This window comes from Ochotona curzoniae, unplaced genomic scaffold (genome assembly GCF_017591425.1).
Source record: "Ochotona curzoniae isolate NIBS_2020 unplaced genomic scaffold, NIBS_Ocur_1.0 contig_2210, whole genome shotgun sequence".
Taxonomy (NCBI): Eukaryota; Metazoa; Chordata; class Mammalia; order Lagomorpha; family Ochotonidae; genus Ochotona; species Ochotona curzoniae.
Window position 1 is genome coordinate 32564336 of NW_024465369.1, and position 21865 is coordinate 32586200.

Sequence of the window (21865 nt, forward strand, 5' to 3'; positions counted from 1 at the left end):
TGGCCTGGGAAAGCAGTAGGGGACAGCCCAAAGTCATGGGACCCTGCACCTGTGTGGGAGACCCGGAAGAAGCTCTTTGCTTCATGGCTTTGGCTCAGCTCTGGCCATTGCAGCCATGTGGGGACTGAACCAGCAGATGGAAGATCTTTCTGTCTCTCCTCCTCTCTGTAAATCTGACATCTAATAAAAATAAATGATAATTTTTTAAAAATAAATTCACTTTTAAAATTTTCTATAAAACCACACACTTAGTTGTACCCACTAGTAGCTACCTGTTATTGTCAGACATCGTCCTAGCAGTATTTTATCCAGGTGATATCCCCTCACCTTGAACTTGCCTTTGTCTGATTGCTGGGACACTGTCCTAGTTCTCTTCCTACCTTTGACTGCTTACGATTGGTCCTATTAGTGGACCCATGTCCTCTTCTGAGTCACTAAATACAGGACCCTGCCTAGAACTGCTGCTTCGTTCCCCTCCCTTCTCTTCCTACAATCAGCCACCTCACTCCTTGTCCCTGGGTCTCAGACACAACTGCTCATTAGAATTGCTTGAGAAGCTTTTAAACAGAAATGCCGAATCCAGAGTTTGTATCTGCCTCTCTAGGGGTTTGAAAACACCCTCACGTGATTCCAGCATGAGACCAGAACTGAGCCCCACACTAGAGGGCTTTAACTAAAGCAAATCAGGCAGCTCAGTTCAAAACACGTCACCAGCCCTGAACTCTCTCCTGCTCCAACCTTCAAGATCCACCTGCTTTCCAATACCTTCTCTTGAGTTTTCTTGTAACTGGCATATCTAAAACCCAACACTTGCTTTTACTCCCATACCTGTTCTTTTCCCAATTTTCCCAGCTCTGTGAATGACCCCATCATTTAGTACTTGCTCAGACAAAATCCTAGAAATTGTCTTCGATTCCAGATTTCCCACACTTCCCACATCTGTACAAGTACATCCTGATCTGTGGCACCTTATGCACATCCAAATCTAAACATTCTTCCTTTCCTCCACAGCTGAGGTCTTCATTGAGGGCCGCACCACCTCTTACTGAGTTAAAGCAGACACCTCATCCTTGTTCTCACTGTTCCCACTCTTGCCATCTTGCCTCCATTTCCCACACAGCCGCCAGAGATCTCCATCAAATATGCATTTGATAATGTTATTCTCTTGTATAAAATCCTTCCATTGTAGGGTCCACAGTGCCCTGCCCTGTCTAGGTCTCCAGCCTGCACTCTGACCCTGCTCTGCTTTGTTTGCTCTGCTTCACTGTACCCTTCCTTATATTTATCCCTCAAATAGAGCAAGTGGATTCCTGCCTCAGGACATTTGCTCTCCCTATGCCTTCTGCTTGGGAAGGTGTTTTCCACCAGACCTTAACCTAGCCTGTCCTCTCCCTTGGTTCAGGTCTGTGCACAAATGCTCTGTCTGTGGAACAGTCCTCCTATGACCTACATTCATTTTTCCTTAGAGCTCTTCATCATTGTGTGAAATTATACTGTACATGTGTATTTTTTTCTTTGTTAATGTTCTACATGTTTCATCCTCCAAAGCCTATTCCACGAGGGCAGACATCTTTGTTCACACCTCCTCTCCCCACCCAGCAACTGAAACAATCCCTTTCTCTCCATTAATATAATTAAAATTGGAATGCCTCATACAATCAATGGCATGACATAGCCCAACTGGCAGTGTTTTCCTCTTAACATGCAACAAAGGCACATGTGACAGTCAATGTATTTTACATCAAATGAGATAGGATAATAGGCACCATTAACATAAAGGGCTAAGTACATAAGATAAGCAGATAAATCATAAAATTGGCCTAATGTATTAGGTCAAAAAATGCTGTCTGGGTTATCTCATACACTGGGGAAATGTGCAGGGGTGCAGAAACCCTTTAGGTGCTCTGGAAGCTTTTTTTTTTTTGGTGGAGGGGACACAGCTTTTAGAAATCAGCATCCCATTTTCTGTTACAAAGCCTGAGATTGAGCCCCTCTTCCACTTCTGATCCACTTTCCTGCTGATGCATATCCAGGAGGCAGCAGACAATGGCTTGAGAACTGGTGCCCCTGTGCCCACATCAGAGACATGGATGGTATTCCTGGCTCCAGGTTTCATCCTGGCACGCCCTGGCTGTTGCAAACCCTTTGAGCAAAGGAAGACTGATCTTGCTATATCTCTTTCTGTGTAATTCTGACTTTCAAATAAATAAATGAACTTTTAAAAGCACATTGGGAGGCCTTGGCATGAAACACTAGATGTCTTGAGGGGAGAGGGAAGCGGGTTATGATCTCTGGAAGGAGAAACCAAATTTGAACAGAAGTAGTCATCAAAGATACACTTTAACATTTTGTCCAGAACTGTATCTTCTGAACTAACAAAGTGATGCAGGCACAGCAATTTTTAGGTTCAAGGTCAAGTAAATGGGAACATCTGCTACCCAGGATATGATGGACTTTTCAGACATGAATGCTTTTATATTACTAACATCCATTTTTCAGAGGCTAGCATTTTAAAATATTGGTGTATACCAGGCTCCATGTAGGGCACTTACCTGTATTATCTAATTGGATGCTAATAATTAACTCTAGGAGATAGGGGCCATTGTTATCCTCTCTGTACAAGTGAGAAAACTGTGGCTCAAAGAGGTTGGAGAGCTTATCTGAGCTCACACAGATATGAAGGGAAGAAATCAGAATTGAAGCCCCAGCCTGGCTGAGGCCGAAGTCCACCCACACTCTCAACTGGCTACACGTGTCTCTAATCAGTTTCAGTTTCCTCAGATGTGCATCTCACTTCCTGGACAGAACACTGTAGAGTTGTCAAGAACGGAGCTGAAGGGCTCGTCACCCTTCCTTCATGACCATCTCCCTTCATCAGTGGCTCAGGAGAAGGCAAGGGGCTCTGGTGAAGATGTGCCTGGTGATCCCAGTGGTAGCCCAGGCTAGAGAGTTGGCAGGAACCTCAGGGAAAATGAACTCGAGGGAACCAGAAAGACACAGCAAACACAGCCCTAACTGTAACGGATTGAACATTTGCCAGCTTTATAAGGCAAGCTATCCCAGGGCTTGGAATCTTACTTGTCTAAACAGAGTCAAACAGAACTGCTGAGACGTATACTGCTTTTATTCTTTTGTTACACATTCTTAGAGTTACTAACCTGAAGAAATACAAGGGTGAGTTTGAGCTTTGTATCACTTCCCTGTTTAGGGTACCAAGCATGAACAAAATAATCTTAATGTTCAAGTATTAAGGCCTTATTACTGATGTCTAGTAAATTGTACATATCATTTTTTATTGCATTAGATAATTCAGTGTATTTTCTTTTTTCTTATTGGAATATCAAATTTACAGAGAGAAGGAGAGACAGAAAGATCCTCTGTTCACTGGCTCACTATCCAAGTGGATGCTTCGGCTGGTGCTGAGCCAATCCAAAGCCAGGAGCCTCCTCCTGGTCTCCCATGTGGGTGCAGAGTCCCAAGGCTTTGGACCATCTTCTAATGCTTTTCCAGGCCACAGCAGGCAGCTGGATGGGAAGTGGGGCAGCCAGGACACGAACTGCCCATATGGGATCCTGGCACGTGCAAGACAAGGATTTTAGCCACCAGGCTGCTGCACTGGGCCCAATTCAGTGCATTTTCAATGGTGTAATTTTGAGACATTTTTTCCAGGGGTCTAGGGAAGTTTGCACTTGCTCTAATTACAGCCTTTTAATAGTCTCATATAATGACAGACTTAAAGACTATTCTAATATTTATTATTACTCTAGAGTCCATATAAGAAGACATAGAATGGCAATTCCCAACTTCTACATGAAGGAGCAAGGAAACTGGCCCCGCTACTGTGATGGCAAATGTAGTTGGAGTGTGGCATGAGAGATTTACTCATTTCCTTTAACTACCTCCATAGTTGTAAAGAGTCGTCCCTGTCTCATATTCTAAATTACAGGGCACCGTTAATTCCAAAAGCAAATGAATATAGGGCATGACTTTATTTTTCCTCGCTCATTCTCGTTTCAAAGACCTAATTTCTCATGATCTAACAGTTAAGAGACTCGGGCAGACATGAGCTGGAAACTTGGCTAAGAAGAGAAGAAGGTTAGGGAAGATGCAGATTCCCCCAGACCCCTATTTGTCCTCTAGACATATAGAAGGCTTTAAATACGGAAAAGCTCTTCATTCCGAAGAGTTTTATAGTTAAGCAGCTGGCTCCCTCCATTTCATGTATTAAACACAGAGGAAGAGAAGAAGAGGAAGATGAGGTACTTCTGAGTGTGACAAGCGAGCAGATACTTGCTTTCTACATCAAGGTCTTTGTTCGCTATCATGGACTATCAAGGACTTTGTTCACAATTAGGGAATATTTTAAGGCAACATGAAGGAGCAAGAAAATACATTTGCCTTTTAGGTCCCAGCATCTCAGTAGATGGTGTTTATCACAGAAATTCAGATGCCGAGCTGATGAGAAGGAAAACCTTAGCCTGTTATCAATGGTTTATTCAGACTGATAGCTAAGTGGAATCACAGATTAGCCACATGGGAAGAGAGCAACAGAAGTAGACTAATTGTTTTTTCCTTGGATTCTTGGAAACAGAGGAGGAACTATCTGAACTAAGATTGCAATATGTGTTAACTTGCAGCTTCAGGAGCACTGGAGGTTTCCTGCATGGGCTTAAAAATGAGTGACTATTTAGATGAACATTTGTAACTAAATTTTCCTCCATGTCAGTTTTGCCCCAGAGTCAGGAGGATGTAGCCATTCAAACATTGGTAAGAGTATGATATATATTTTTTACTAGACATTCCATTCAAAGTTGAAGATGATTCTCATGAAATAAAAAGCTATTGACCGAAAGAAAATCTTATGAAGTCCAGGGAGTTGAGACTTGTCAAATATGATTAACTCTGATAGTGAAAACTGGGGAGTTAAATTTAGAGCAGAGTCAGTTGGTAAGAAACTTTGAGCATAAGAAAGTTTCCGTATGGATTGTGAACAAAACCAACAAAATCTGCCATTTGTTCTGATTTCTCAACAGGAGCCCCAAGAGTTCAAGTTCCACCAAAGGAAACTGTTCACTAGAACAAAAAAGTACTTCTTTTACGATCTTGAAGCAAAACTTCTAAGTTGGGTCACCAAGACCCCCAAAATTGCCAGGCTCACAAGTAAGGGTAGTATCGACTCGCTTTCTGATTTTAGTTGCTGTGAAGCATCCCACATGCTTTAGCAGCACCTGCAAGAATTTGAGAACCCGTACTGGAAGACAGAGCCAGCACTGACCCCCAGAGCGCTGATGCTGTCATGCTCCTCCTGAACTGCCCCCACCATGTTCACATGGTTAAGGCCCTACAATCTCGTCTCTCTCCATCTCTGCTAATCTGTCCACTGCTCTGGCTTTCCTTTCTTCTTTTGAAATTGTGTTTTTGTTTATTTGAGAGAACCAGAGAGCACTTCCACCTGCTAACCGGTCACTGCTCAACCCCTAGCTGCTGCTAAATGCCAAATATTGCTGGGCTGGGCCAGAATGAAGCAGGAAACCACAACTGTAACCCACATCTCCTATGTGGGTGGCAGTGACTCAATCCCTAGACCCATAACCACTGTCCCCCCAGCGTCTGCCTTAGCAGGAATCTGGAAGAAGGAGCAGGAGCTGGGGTCTGCCTTTGCTGGAAGTTTTTATCAGGAGCCAGAGTTGGCAAAAGAACTCATATGTCTTGATCACTAGGCCAAATGCCTTTTCATAACTTCCTTCCTTATCCAGGCAGACTATTTAACCCTCCCTCTCAATCCCATTCTTGCCAAGACAAGTAACATCCTTAGTTTATCTAAATGGTCATTCATTGAACCCATGATTGATCAATCCACTGTTTTCTGGTGGCTTAAATGACTAATCTTCCAGCTCCAAGTGCCAACATCCCATTTGGGCACCAATTAATGTCCCATCTGCTTCACTTCCCAGCAAGTTCCCTGCCTGTGGCCTCGGAAAGCAGTCGAGGATGGCCTAAAGCCTTGGGACCCTGCAGCCACGTGGGAGACTCAGAAGAAAATCCTGGCTCCTGGCTTTGGATCAGCTCAGCTCCAGCTGTTATAGCCACTTTGGGAGCAAACCAGTGGATGGAAGAGCTTTCTTTTTGTATCTCCTACTCTGTAGATCTGCCTTTCCAATAAAAACAAACAAACAAACAAAACTTTAAAAATTATTGAAGATTTAATATTATTGGAAAGGAGCTAAGCTGATCCAATCCGAAGTCAGGAACCAGGAGCTTCTTCTGGGTCTCCCATGCAGGTGTAGGGACCCAAACCTTTGGGCCATCTTTAACTGCTTTCCCACGCCACAAGCAGGGAAGCTGAATGGGAAGTGGAGCAGCCAGGAAAGGAACTGGCACCCATATGGGATCCTAGTGCTTGCAAGAGAAAGATAAGCAAACTGCACCATTGCACTGGGCTCTTTAGAACTTTTCTAGGGTGAAGGAGGCTAGAGAGAAGACACCTGGACATAAAACCTGGATAACCTTTTGCTATAAAGAATGTTGAAATAACTGGAGAAACTTAAATAGGCTATTTGGACAAAAGATACATGTGTGTTCTCTGTAAATCTTGCAACTTTTCTGTAAGTTTAAAGCTGCTTCAAATAATTTATTTCAAAGAAAAAATAGAGCTCTATTTTTCACATCTTTTTTATTTTAAAATTCATGAGATGTTAGAAACACAAAAAGAATAAATGTCTAGAAAAGACAACAAAGATATGTGTTGATGACATTTAAAAATAAAAATGAACATCTGTGAAGTGACCACTCAGTTTAAGAAATAGAATATGTATCAATACTTAAAGCTCCAGTTAAAGCTCCATTCCATCCGGCAAAGGAACTATTATCTTGAATACATTTTATCTTTCTCTTGGTTTTCTCTTAAGCATTTGCTACATACACAAAAATTCATAAATAATACCACCTGTTAACTGACTTTAATACTTATTGCTTACTTTTAATTCTTCTTATCTCAGCCATCTGTCTTATTCTTTGTTTATTTTTAAATCTGGTTGATTTTTTTCATTATTCATTTGTAAATATGCTTTATACACTACAGATATTGCCTTTGTTATATACATTGCAAATATTTTCTCGTAGTCTGATGTCTGTCTGTTAATGTCATATCTTTTTGGTAGTTTCCATCCGGTTCAAAGCCAGGAGTAAAAATGTCTTAAATAATTTAAACATTTGGTCAAGTCTGTCAACAGTTTTATTTATGACTAACGATTTTGTTTCCTTGCCAGGAAGGTCTTCTTTATTTAAAATAGCTTCCTATGTCTCTTCCCCTCCAGTCTTTGGTAGTTTTCTTGCTTTATTAGGCTTAGATTTTTAATCCATTAGTAATTGATCCTGTTTCAGTAGGAGGTAGGGGTCTAAATTGACAGTTTTCACCTATGATGCTCAGAATAAAAGCTTCTTAAACAGGTGCACACAGTCTATCCCAGACCTGTGGGTATTGCCTTAGTGACATAAAGGGTTTTCCTCATAGTTACAGTCTCACACAATTAGAGATGAGATTATCTTGGATTCTCCGGGTGGGCAGGATTTCATCACACGTCCTTACCAGGGGGAAATTTCTCCTGAATGCAAGCAGGGGATGATGAATCCTCAGAGGGATGGATAGAGAAGAGGCACATTTTGTGCTTAGGCAATGAAAGTGGGGCCAAGAGTTAAGATGTGAGGTGGCTTCCAGAAGCTACAAAAGGCAAGGGAATAGATTTTCACCCAAAGAATCCTCCCCACCCCCCAAAAGAGCCCCCTTAAAAGCCTTGATTTCAATCCTGTAAGAACCATGCCCAGGCTCAATATGAAGGCTCAACTAACAAATCCAGCTATTTCCTTCTCCCCTTCCCACTGCCACCTGCAAGCACTGAGAGCACATATGAGCACCAATTCATGTCCCAATTGCTCCACTTCCTATCCAGATCCCTACTTGTGGCCTGGGAAAGCAGCAGAGGATGCTCTGAAGTCTTGGGACCCTGTATCCATGTGGGAGAACCAGAAGAAGCTCCTGGCTTTAGATCATCTCAGCTCCAGATGTTGCAGCCATTTAGGGGGTGAACTAGCAGATGGATGATCTTTCTCTGTGTCTCTCCTTTTCCCTGCAAATCTGCCTTTCTAATAAAAACAAATAAATCTTATGGAATTTTTTCCTTAAAAACAAAACAAAACAAAACAAACAAACAAAACAAGGTTGGGCCGTGAACTAGGTCAAAAGCAGCTCCCTGCAGTGTGGCAGCTGTGGGGGGTGCCCCAGCCAGGCCAGACCCAGTGCTGGGGAGTCAGGCCAAAGTCATTGCTGCAAGGCAGTGACCAAGTCCTAGGCTTTTGGCTCTGCCTATTGGCTTTCAGCAGCTAGCTCTGGGGTTTTTAGGATATGTAATTACTGCCTAGGGACATGGATAAGGTCAGTGTGAGTGTAGGTGAGGGATGATTTTGGGGTGATTCCCAGCAATGGGGTCATGGAACTTGCTGGCAAGTGTGGGGAATGAGACCTGGTGGTTTGGAGGGGAGAGTCCATAACATCTATTTGGGCCAGATTGATTCACCAGCCCACATGGGAGTTCTGAGATGGGCAGTTAATGTACAGCATCACTGACTGCCACATGCCAGTCCACACCAAAGCTATGGCTGGGGGCCTGTCTGGCAGGACTAGATCCCAGTACCTGTCCGAGTGTTGAAACATGGGACAGGTCGCACTTGGCAGGGTCATGACACTAACCAGCACACAAGAGAACCAGGTCCAAGGGTAGATTCTATGGGGGAAGTATGGGCCCAACACTGTGGAAATACAAGTCCTGCTGGTTAGTTTGTGAGCTGGGGTGCTGATAGGCTGAGCTAGGTATGACCATGGAACCTGTTATCACTCACAGGTAAAGGAAGTGACAACAGTCTGGGCAGGTCAAGGCAGCAGCACCTGAATGTGCATCCTAAAATAGGATGTAGGGTGGCCTGGGTTGCAAATAGCAGGAGGCAGACCAGGCAGGGCCGAGCAAACTTCAACTCACAACGAAGAACAGAAATCAGGATGGAGCACAGGTCATGCTGAGCTAGCCTCTTACACTGACTAGTTTGCATGAGCCAGGAATGCCAGGTCACAACATCGAAGGAAAAGGCCAAGACAAATGAGGGGCTAAGCCACTGGGTCAGAGCAACCACTGGCATGCACGTAATTTAGGACTGGGAATAGGCTAGGTTGGGGAGCTGTGAGAGTACACACTGGCTGGGTTGGGGTTCCCACAGGAGAGTGCGGGGGCTGGAGGTGGGGGCTGCGTTCTGGTTTGGATATGGCAGCAGTGTCCCTTGGCACAAATGTGGACTGGGGCTGGGTCCACCTAGCCGAGCTAGATGCCAGCACCATCTGGTGCTCTGGAGAATCTGGGTAAATGTAGGATGGACTAGGCTGGGTCTCTGCCCCTACTGAGCCATGTGTGAGCTGTGTCTGGGTATGGATGAGCCTTGGCTGGGCTGAAACATCGAACAGTAAGAACTGGAATGGATTGAAGGCCAGCAAGGAAAGGCCACTGTTACTACCAGGACAGGTTGTGGACTAAGTAGGGCTGGCCCATGGACCCACCCGTATGCACAAGATCTGGCATAGGGAGAGGTTCTGATGGAGGAGCTTGAGAAACTCCTCTGTCAGGACATAGTCTCTGCAGGTGAGTGCAAGAACCACGATAGGGAGCAACCGAGACCAGGCCAGAGAAAGATACCCACCGGCATACATTTGGCATAGGTTGGGGGCAGACCAGGCTGAACCATTTCATATCACTTGCTGATGAATCCAAGCACCTCAATAGAGTGTGGGTTGGGCCAGGTTCATTCACGACACAAACCAGTGCATATTATGGAATGCCAAGGTGGGGTGAGACTCAGCAGATGTGGTTGCAGTGCCCAAACAGCACACATGAGAACCAGAAGAAGGGGTTTAAAAATATCCTGTGGGGCCCAGCGTAGGAGCCTAGTAGTTGAAGTCCTCGCCTTGAACATGCCAGGATCCCATATGGGTGCTGGTTCTAATCCTAGTAGCCCCGCTTCTCATCCAGCTCCCTGCTTGTGGCTTGGGAAAGCAGTGGAGGACGACCCAAAGCCTTGGGACCCTGTACCGTGTGGGGGACCTGGAAGAAGCTCCTGGCTCCTGGCTTCATATTGGTTCAGCTCCAGCCATTGTAGCCACTTGGGGAGTGAATCAACAGACAGAAGATCTTCCTCTCTGTATATTCTTTTTCTGTATATCTGACTTTGCAATAAAAAATTTTAAATATAAAAGATAAAAAAAGATGTATGTTCATTGGAAAGACAGATTTACAGAGAGAAGGAGAGACAGAAAATGATCTTCCATCCGTTGATTCACTCCCTAAGTGGAGGTAACAACCAGAGCTGAGCCAGGAGCCTGGAGCTTCCTCTGGGTCTCCCGCACAGATGCAGGGCCCCAAGGCTTTGGGTCATCCTTAACTGCTTTCTCAAACTACAAGTAGGGAGCTGGAAGAGAAGTAGAGCTGCTGGGACATGAACTGGTGCTCATGTGGGATCCTGGCACGAGCAAGGCAAAGATTTGGTCACTAGATTATCATACTGGACCCTACAAAAAAATTGTAAAGTGCTTCTTTTCATTTATTTAAAGGCAGAGAGACAGAGACACAGAGAGATCTTCCATGCGCTGGTTCCCTCCCTAAAGGTTCACAACAGGCAGGCTGGATCAGGCCAACGGCAGGCATCTGGAATTTATATGGATTTCCCTTGGGAGCTGCAAGGACCCAAGTCCTGCATCCATTGCCTGATGCCTGCCTGCTGGAGTGTGCACTGGCAGGAACTGGATTGGAGGCAGAGGAGTGGGATTCTGCTCAGGCACTCTGCTGTAGGGGGCGGATGTCCCAAATAGCATTCTAACCATGCTGCCAAATGTTCACCCCAGCACTGACTGAAGTTTTCAGATTACCTGTCTAGCTCCCTCACTAGAAGGTGGACTCCTAAGGCAGGATTTGTTTTTTGTTTCTGTGTCCATAGCACTTAGTAGAATGCTAACAACCTTGTGCTAATAAGAAGTACGTGAAAAAGAGTCAACTAGGCAGTGCCCCTCCTTTCATACCTGGCTTAAGTGCTTTCCGTAATGTATAGCAACTGTCAGTTCATCATTTGAACTGTTTTGAACCGAAAATATGTCTAACTTGTTCACTCATCTTCTTCACAAGGTGTCACTACAAGTGACTTCGGTATATTTCCAAATGAAGAAAGCTTTCCCCCATTGACCAAATTCAAAGGACTCAGGTTCTGAAACAAAACTGGAAGATAACTTCTCAAATAATCCGGGTAGGCTTAGCACTGTGGGGCTATTTTACTAGGAAAAACCCTCATGAAAATATCTGTGGGAACCGTTAGAGTCAGGTCAGTGTTTTCCCTCTGTGTCACCATACAACACTGAACACAAGCAGCTGACCCCCACGGGCATTAAGTCACGTGTGGGGGGTGATATATTAAATATCCAGTTCCCATCATCAGCTGCTTTTTAGTCAGGGGAAACCAACAGAATCTCCCTCCCTTGTGGGATGTTTGGGGGAAATTTTAGATTCTCATAATTAAGAGAGAAGATGACCTTTTATTAGTGATCTAGGAAGCAGAGCTGCTAAATATCCTATAATGTTGTAGGAAGATCTGTTTAACAAAGAACCATCTTCCCCAACATGCCTATGTGACCCAATGAAGAATCTGTCATTATTGGGGCAGATCTTTGGCCTGTGGTTGATGCACATCTTGGGATACCTGCAATTAATTTCAGAGTTTTGGTTTCAAGGCCTAGCTCTGCTTCCAGTTCCTGCTAACGCACACCCTGGGCAGCAACAGGTGATGGCTCAAGTACTAGGGTTCTTGCTATGCATGGAGGAGACTCAGGCTTCTATCTATCCCAGTTCTAGCTATTGCAGGTATTTGGTAGTGAATCACTGGATGGAAAATCTCTCTCCCTCTCTGTGTACCTTTTAAATGAATACAGTTTAAAAATAACTTAGAAAAGGAATCTGACATTATTTATCTTTGATTTCCCATCAGTTAGGAGAAGTCCAGCACCAAGTCAGTCTGAACTAAAACTGCAAAGGAATGTGGCCATAGCACTTTGCCAGAGCATCCAGGTTATGCTGTGTAAGGGACCAGTTACTTTGTAATCACTGCTGGGATTAGAACTTTGCAATTTCAGTCCAGAGTTCATAATACATTATACTATCTCCCCCTGTCCCCTAGCAACATGAAGCATCTTTTTGTTGCAGAAGGTACTTTTATTGGTAAATAATTAAATTTTCACTCACAGTAAGCTACTTATTCAATCTTTGTTGAATGAATAATTGCAAAGTCTAGGGAGGGGCAAGGAGTAGGAAACCATATGCATAATGTGAAATATAAAAATAGGTCTCACAGCCCTGGTACAGTAGCCTAGGGGCTAAAATCCTCTCCTTGCATGCACTGGGATCCCATATGGGCGCAAGTTCTAATCCCAGCAGCCCTGTTTCTCATCCAGCTCCCTGCTTGTGGCCTGGGAAAGTAGTCAAGGACGGCCCAAGCCCCTGGACCCTGTACCTGCGAGGGAGACCCGGAAGAAGCTCCTGACTCCTGGCTCCTGGCTTTGGCTTGGCTTGGCTCTAGCCATTGCAGCCATTTGGAGAGTGAACCAATGGACAGAAGATCTTCCTCTCTGTTTATCCTCTTATCTGTTTATCTAACTTTCTAATAAAAGAAAACTAGGTCTCATGGCATTGTAAGGAGCACTTAAGCATAGTGCAAAGTTAAACTGAAATGTATTCATCTCTTGTGCCTGATCTAAGTGAAGAATATCTGCTGGGTTCTCAGCAAAATTATGATCAGCTCTCAAGCATTACTCTGCAAGCAGTCTACAGTGCTGTAGCACAAGCAAAGATTGTGAATACATCTAAAAACATTTTGTTGAATATTAATAAGCACATAAACATCTAACCAAAACATCTCAAGGGTTATCTGATATTTTATCCATTGCATACAAGAAAATTACAATAAACTCATGTGCATCTTTTGTGCTTAATGAAAACCAATAATTGGGGCCAGTGCTATGGCACAGCAAGTTAAGCTGCCACTTTGTGATACATGCATTTCATACTGGAGCTCAGTTTGAACCCCTGCAACATTGCTTCTGATGCAGCTTTCTGCCAATACACCTAGAAAGGCAGTAAATGACAGCCAAAGTACTGGGACCCAAGATTAGCATAGAGTGCTTGGTCCCTAGTCTCAACATGGCCTGGATCTGGTTATTGTGGCCTTTGGGGAATGAGCTAGTAGACAGAAAATCTTCTTGGGTTTGGCATTGTGCAACAGTGGCTAAAGCTGCTGCCTGTGATGCCAACATACCATCTGAATGCCAGTTTGGGTCCTGGCGGCTGCTCCATTCCCAATCTGGCTCCCTGCTAATGTGTCTGGAAAGCAAGGGAAGATGGTTCAAGTGTTTAGGCCCTGCCACTCATGTGGAAGTTGGAAGATGGTTCTCCTGGCTCCTGACTTCTCGGGAGTGAAACAGTCAATTGAAGCTCTGTCTCTCTCAGTCTTTATCACTCTCTCTTTCTCTCTGTCATTCTGCCTTTCAAATAAATAAATCTTTCAAAAATTATTTCCATTTTCAAAAGGTCAAAATAAAGATATATGAAGTAAAAGTCAACCATGAAAATCATCTAAACGGTATCATATCCTAAGTGAATTTTTCATGGAAACTATAGTGAAGAAATTTAAATGCAATTTAAAAGTCAATTCAAATATTAAAGTATATAATTTTAAGGCTTCAAATACTTCTTGACTAAAATTCTAAAAAAAAAAAATGAAAATCTTGATTTCTTTATTGAAGAAGCAGAGTGACAAAGAACTCTCATCCATCGGCTCATCTTCCAAATGCCCATGTTGGCTCCCACTGGACAAGGCCAAAGCTAGGACCTGGGAACTCAATCCACTTCTCCGACATGGCTGTCCAGGACACGACCTCCTGAGCCCGAAAGGCTGCCCATCCTGGGTATGCCGTGTAGGAAGCTGAAACTGGGAGCTGAGTTGGGAGTAGAATCCAGGCATTAGCACCTGGAACGTGAGCTTGGCCAACCAGTGTCTTAACCATCAGGCAAAATGCCTATCCCTGTTTGCTGATCTTAAAATGTCCTTCAGAAAAGACTTGTGACAAAACACATTGATTCCTTCCATAGGCCAACAAGTTTGTTTTTGTTTTTGTTTTCTAAATGCTCAGAGTTTCACAGGGAGCTGCCAAAGATATTCTGCCCTCTGGATCCTTCAAAATCAAAAGCATGATCTTATGGGAAGCATTCCAATTTATGACTGCATGCCATTACAAAATGACGGGAAACATAGCACCTTTTTCAATGTGCCAGGAAATTTGAAGGTAGGCAGAGACAACAGGCCGGAAGCCTTTGAGCTTGCCATGCCTCCATCTGGGCGTTTGGCATCTGCCCTTACTTGTTATTTTGTAGTCTCAAGATGGCTGCCTCATCTCTAGCATTGCATATGAATTCCAGGCAGGAAGAAATGAAAAAGGACAAAGGTATCTGTCAGCTGAAATTTAAAAAGCGATTCATCGGAGCCCTCCTTCAGGGAGGGGTGTATCCTGGTGCTTTGTTCACAATACATCTTTTTGTCGAATTTGCACGATTAAGATATGTTAACTGCAATCAATTAGTCACACTGCTATTTTCCATTCTGACTTCCTGACAACATAATGTGAGTGTTGTGGGGGTGGCAAGGGTGTTTGGGAGATCAGACTAGAAAGAAGTGAAACTGAAGATGCATTCAGCTGAAGCTTAGTGGGATCTAGTTAGGAGGTTCAGGTTCACGGGCACTTTCATGTGTACGAGAGTGAGCATGAGCTGGGAGAATGTAGGAATCATGCTCATTCTTGGCACAGTGCTTGCTCACCCAGCGCCACAAGTTAGAGGGTCAAGGGCTCAGGGGAAGTTCCTCATCAAGCTGCTATAATAGGGCCTTGATAGTCACCTATCCAACTAGTATCTCAGTTCAAAGAAGAGTTATATTTGTCACTGACAGAAATACATGACATGCTCTGCAATCTGACAAATGAAATTTTTACCTGACATTTTTTAATCAGAATGCTGAAAATTTTCCAAACTACCAAGAAGAAGAAGTAAATTTCAAACAAACTTGGTCATGGAAAGTCTACATTACCTTCCTGCTCTACATAAAATGTTTTGTTAAAATATGGACTTAGCTGCTGCTGCCTACAATGGCAGCATCCCATATGGGTACTGATTCAAGTCCCAGTTACTCTACTTCCTATCCATCTCTCCGCTAATATCCCAGGAAAAACAGTGGAAGATGTTAAAGTGTTTGGGTCAGTGCTGTTTCAAAGACATAGATGAAGCCCCTGGCTGCTGGCTTTGGCCTGGTTCAGGGCTGTGGTTGTGACCATATGTGTAATGAACCAGTGGATGGAAGATCTCTTTGTCTTCTACATAACTTCGACTTTACAATACATAAATAAAGTTTTTTGAAAAAATATGAATATATGATAGAAAAAGGCAAATAGCAAACATGAAGAAAAAATGTTTTTCTTTTCTTTTATATTTATTTATTTATTTGAAAGTCAGAGCTACAGAGGGAGACAGATATGAAAAAATCTTCTGTCTACTGGTTCACTCCCCAAATGGCTACAAAGACCAGATTTGGTCTCGCCTGAAACTAGGAGCAAGGAACTTCTTGGGCCCATGGATGCAAGAGCCCAAACACCTGCGTCATTTTTTGCTGCTTTTCTAGGTGCATAAGCAGGGAGCTGGATTGGATTTGAAGCATCCGGGACTGGAACCAGCACCCATATGAGAAGCTGGTGCTGCAGGCAGAGGCTTTACGTGCTATGCCACGGTGCCAGCCTCCCCCAATATTTTTTCTTTCTTTTTATTATTATTTTGTTTTGATAATTTTTTCTTTTTTTCTTTCTTTTTATTATTATTTTGTTTTGATAATTTTTACATAGCTGATTAAGGCACAAAGGGTTAAGGGCTACAGGAAAGTGGGAAAGACCATCAATTGTTTCCACATTCTCTTTATCTCTCTCTCTCTCTCTCTCTCTCTCTCTTTTTTTGTATCTGGGGGTAAGGAGGGAGATAAAGGGAGAAGCCCCACCCAACCTCCCACCCATCCCTGACACGGGGCATGCTCCAAGGACACTGCTCAAGTGGTTTTGATAGTTCAAAGGTACTGAATTTCTGCCAATCTTGCCATTCCAAGCACAATGAAATCTCTCCAGAATCCACTGACTGACATAGTCTACCTTAGAGTCTCCCTTTGCCCAGATTTTCACTGCCAACACGTGGCTGGGGTAGTTGATCAATTTGTTCTCCATCCTTTTTTGTGGTATCAGGTATGAGAGCAATAAATAAAATCTATTTTGGTGTGATTTCTTTTCTCTTTTAAATACATCTTCAGACAATAAATGGCCACTTCTGTTCCTGACTTTATATTCTTTTTCTTGACAGCCCCTTGTTAATTCTAAATGGTGTAACTTTCAAGTCCCATAAGACTAAATCTGCCCTCATGCTTCAAAAGCCCTGGGAATCTCCAAACAAGGCCCTCTGATTTTGTTGCTGTACTGTCAGGAGCAGAGAACGGGACATAGGGCCTGGCTCCTCTCTTGGGAGCGTGCAAGAGGCTGAAGATGCCTACTTGGAGCATCTTTCTCAGAGCCAGGCTTGGAATTCACTTAGCCTTTCTAAGTCAGGGGCATTTAAGCATCTTACACCTGCCAATGGAGGGCTTCAGAAGGAGTAAATGGGAAATGAGTTTCAAATCCTTTCACTTTTGGTCCCACTGCATTCTGAAGATCTGTATTAGCTGTCTTTCTGTCCAGAAACCTGAAGGGGTTTGCCGGCAAGGCCAACATTTTCCTCTCTGGGTATCCTGTCCGTCGCACTCATCTCTGGCCCTCGGATGGGATGACTTGAAGAAATGATGTGTCCTGGAGCCTTTTTTGGGGACTGTCCAGGCTGTGTCAAGTCCAGAAGTAGGATGACTTTGACTCTGCATTGTCTAATGCAGTTTGACCATGTAATCCTTTATTATAGCATAATGTAGAATTTTGGTGTGATCAGATGGAAAAATTTCATTTCATTTTTCACAACATGAGTTGACAAATTTCCAAAGGGCATTTGAGTTTGTTTGTTTGCCTGTTTTAGGATTTATGTTTTTATTGGAAAGGCGGATATACAGAGAGGAGGAGAGACATAGAGGAAGCTCTTCTGTTCATCAACTCCCCAAGTGGCTGCAATGACTGGACCTGCGCCAATCCGAAGCCAGGAGCCCAGAGTCTCCCCAGAGTCTCCCCAGAGTCTCCCATGCAGATGCTGGGTCCCAAGGCTTTGGCCCATCCTCGACCACTTTCCCAGGCCACAAGTAGGGAGCTGGATGGGAAGCGGGGCTGCCAGGATTAGAACCGGCACATATGGGATCCTGGCACATGCAAGGCAAGGACTTAGCCACTAGGCTACCGCACCGGGCCCAGAGCATTTGAGTTTTACGGAGTCCTTGATAACAGAAAAAATCACTGTAACCTTGGACTGTAAAGTTTTACAACCTAAAGGTTAGAGACAGTCCAGATCATGGGGCAGTCTGTCATATTTTGAATTCCTAGTCATTTATATGACAGGTTCACAGGACAGATTCTACTGGCAGGCCCTGTTGCATGATTATGTTTGCATGCTTTTAATCCCATTTGCAATTAGTTGCCTAATAAATTGATAATACTTTAAGATCTACACTTTCTAGCATTTACCACATCTATTGAATGGTTCAGATGAAAAGCCTGCTGATTTTCTATGGCTCATAATAAAACCAATTTAATTGGCTGTGAGAAATCCTGCTTAAATTAGCTCTTTAAAATCTCTTCTTCAGGTGTTCATTTATATAGTATTAGTAATCACACATTTGGTTAAATAAAGCAGTCTGTGAACTCAACCATATGCCAACATAAATCGAATGCATAAGGCCAGCAGTCATGCTTTGATATAGCAATACTAGGAGTGACTGAAAGATATACTTCAAGAGGACAATCCTGCTGGGACTTCATAACCTCACCAAAGCTACCAAAACTCTTGTGTCTTTACTGTCATAAAACATGTCTCTATGATACCTATTCATTTTTTTAAAATTTTATTTTTATTGGAAAGTCATATATACACAGAGGAGGAGAGATAAAGATCTTCTATCTGCTGTTGATTCACTCCCCAAGTGGCTGCAATGGCCAGAGCTGAGCCGATCTGAAGCCAGGAGCCAGGAGCTTCTTCCAGGTCTCCCACATGGGTGCAGGGTCCCTAGACTTTGTGCTATCCTTTGTTGCTTTCCTAGGCCACAAGCAGGGAGCTGGATAGGAAGCGAGGCTGCCGGAATATGAACTGACACCCATAGTGCATTCAAGTGCATAGTGCAGTCAAGGAGAGGACTTTAGCCACTAGGCTACTGTGCCATGTCCTGGGTTTTATTTTGTAAATGATTTGCTGCTTTCACATTGTAATTGCCCTTGTCTTAGCATATTGGACATTTTCCCATGTTATAATATGGTAAAAGCCAATGTGTGAAGGGCATAGTTGGGGCTCACTACTGAAGAAATATCCTTCTCTTGTCTCTATTCATATTAATCCAAAACACAACATTCCAGAAGTGTAGGAAAATAAGTCTGAACAACCAGAACTGTCACATGTGGTGGTGCAGGTTGTGGCTTATACAACTGGCCCGACTGTAAACAGCAACCCTACGCTTCAGTCTTGAATGCAGCCCTGCACATCAATCTTAGGAAATCTTGTGATTGCTGTTTTTACATTTGAGCAAAGTTGAGAATTTATTACTTACTGTATTATGGATTACATTTTTATGGTTGAGTAAAAAAGGTTCCATGAAGAGTGGGAGACCCAGACTGAGTTCCTGTGTGGCTTGGCTCATGCCTGGCTGTTGGGGGGCATTTGGGAAATGAGCCAATGGATGAGAACGTTCTCTTTATCTGTTCAACTCTGTGAATGTGTGTGTGTGTGGTTGTGTCTGCCTATCTCTATGTCTCTGTCTCTATCTCTGTATGTCGCTGTCTCTGCCTTTCAAGTAAGTAACTATGTAGGAAAATTCCGTTTTTTCATTTAAGGAAAAGTAGCGGGGGCAGCAGTGCAAGCTCTTGGTAACCATTCATGAGTCATCACTTTGCTCATTCTCTGCTCTCTAAACCAACAGTTTCTTTTACTCAATTCAAATGCAGAACGTCTGTGGCTGCAAGTTGGAATCAGCAGCAAAATTTCCCTGCAATGCATTATCATGTATTTGCTGTCAGTAGAGACTGAATTTGTGAAATTCTTCCAGTCCTTAGTAGGGAAAGGATGAAACACTTTCTGCAGCTGCAAACATCCTTTCCCCAACAGAACACCACCAGACACTAAGAAAATCACTCCAGTACAGAGCATAATCCATGAATAAAATCAACATTTAAGTGTATCTTTTCTTCCACTGGGTACTGTGAAATACATATTTTTCTTTTTTCATACAAGGATGTATATTGTTTCTGAGAAATCATTGCTATTCATTTTCTAAGAAACTGTCTTAGATTTCTTTTTGCTGGAGCTTATGGCTAACACCTGCAAATGATTGCTATTTGTTAGATTTTAGGGCTTTAAGAGAGATACGGTGGGACTTTCTCATTTTATTTAAGTGTCAGATGGATAATTTCCTCCTGCTACATAGTGCAAATCAGGGGCCTGTGGCACAGCATGTTAAGTCACCCTCTGCAAAGCTGGCACCCCCATATGGACACCAGCTCAAGTTCGGTATGCTCTACTTCCAATCCAACTTCCTACTAATGTATCTGGGAAAGCAGCAGAAGATGGCCAAGGTGCCAGGGCATATGCCAGCTATGGGGGAGACCCAAATGGAGTTCCAAACTCCTAATTTTAGCCTGGCCTAACCCTTCCTGCTGTGCCCGTTTGGGGAGTTAAACAGTGGATGGAAGATTCTGTCTTTCTCTGCCCCTCCATCTCACCCAACTCTGCCTTTCGAGTAAATAACTGAATCTTATTGTAAAAAAGAAGAAAAGAACGCATCAAACCCATAAGAACTTTTTTTTTTGATATTCCCTAAAGATTAACATGCTCACTTGGCTTGTTGCAAGTCTATGCATTTTTCTCTGCATTTCTTCTCTTTTCCCCTATCTCACCATCTGCATGGATAAGAGGTTATAGAGATGCCAACACAGGAGAAGAAGGCATTTCCTCTCTGTAGGGTGAGCTGGAGCATCCCTTTAATTTGCTCTAGAAGAATAAACAGATTTGCAGCTGAAATTAAAAACAAGGGGGAGGAGATTAATGTGTGAGGGAAGTAGCCTGGGGGTCAGGATCAGCCAGTTCTAGGACAGATTGCAGTGTGTTATCAAAGAGTTCAACAAGATGGAGGGTGGAGGGATTTTGCTAGCTCTTATTAAGCATGAGTGAGAAAAGCGCCAAGTTTCGTCTGTGGGAATATGCCTCTAAAGTCTTACTTGGTGAACTTATTTCTTGTTTTGATTTGTGAAAATTTACTTTCATAATCAAAGTAGTAGGTATATGAGAATGAGCCGCATCCCAAGTAAGTCATAATTTTGGTCTTAAATTAGACTTAAATAACTAAATGTTTGCTCTGTGGAAGCAGGAGTCGTTGACTACAGGAAAAGTTTAAAGAAAATAGCAAACATTTTGGGTAGCAAACTTTGAAATGTGAACTGTTATAAAGCAAATACATTATTGTAATGCTGTTAGGAGGTATTTCCTTTATGATTTTAACTGTGGTGGAAAAGTAAGGAAAATGTATAATAAATATCTAGATTTTTTTACACAGTACTCATAATTCAAACACTGACATGCTTAATTGGTAATCTGATGATCAGATTTCTTATTTTAAAATAATAATGAGGAAAATTTATATGTAACAAAAAGGACACTAAGTATGAGGGTGTCTCAAAAGAGGCACAGGAAAAGAATTAAAAGTCAATTCAAGGCCTGGTGCAGTGGCCTAGCAGCTAAAGTCCTTGCCTTGCACGCGCCAGGATCTCATATAGGTACTGGTTCTAATCCCAGCAACCTGGATTCCCATACAGCTCCCTGCTTATGGCCTACGAAAGCAAAAAAGGACAACCCAAAGTATTGGGACCTTGCACCCACATGGGAGGCCAGAAAGAGGCTCCTGGGTTTGGACTGGCTTAGCTCTAACCATTGCAGTCACTTGGGGAGTGAATTATTGGATGGAAGATCTTCCTCTCTCTCTCTCTCCTTTTCTCTGTATGTATCTTACTTTGCAATAAAAATAAATAAATATTTTTTAAAAAGCAAATTTATTTTCTTGCAAAAAGTGTGTGAATCCATGCATAGCTATTTCATGATATCATTTTCTTTGACCCTTTTGTCATGACCTCCTAACATTTTCCATTAAATTGCTTTAAAACAATAACAATGCAATGAGTAAATGGCACAAAAGTAAAAGCACAGGTGTAAAAAGTTCAGTCAATACTGAACGTGGCACTCTTATTGGACCACCTGCATTAGGATCCTCCAGAGAACTCACTAGAATGTGGAGCCTTGAACTCAAAACTTTTAAACACAGAAACTGGGGCAGAGAAGGGCTCCAAAACCAGCTTTGACTCAAAAAGAAACCAATGATGAGACCACTGCACCCAGGGTTCCTGTGGATTATATGATGTGTCTCTTTTCGTGTCCTCGGGGCCTAGCTGGATCCCTGACCCAGAGCAGATGTTCAATAAATGTTGACTAGAGCAACTCATACAGCTTCGGAATTTACTTCAAGAAAGTATTCATCTTTA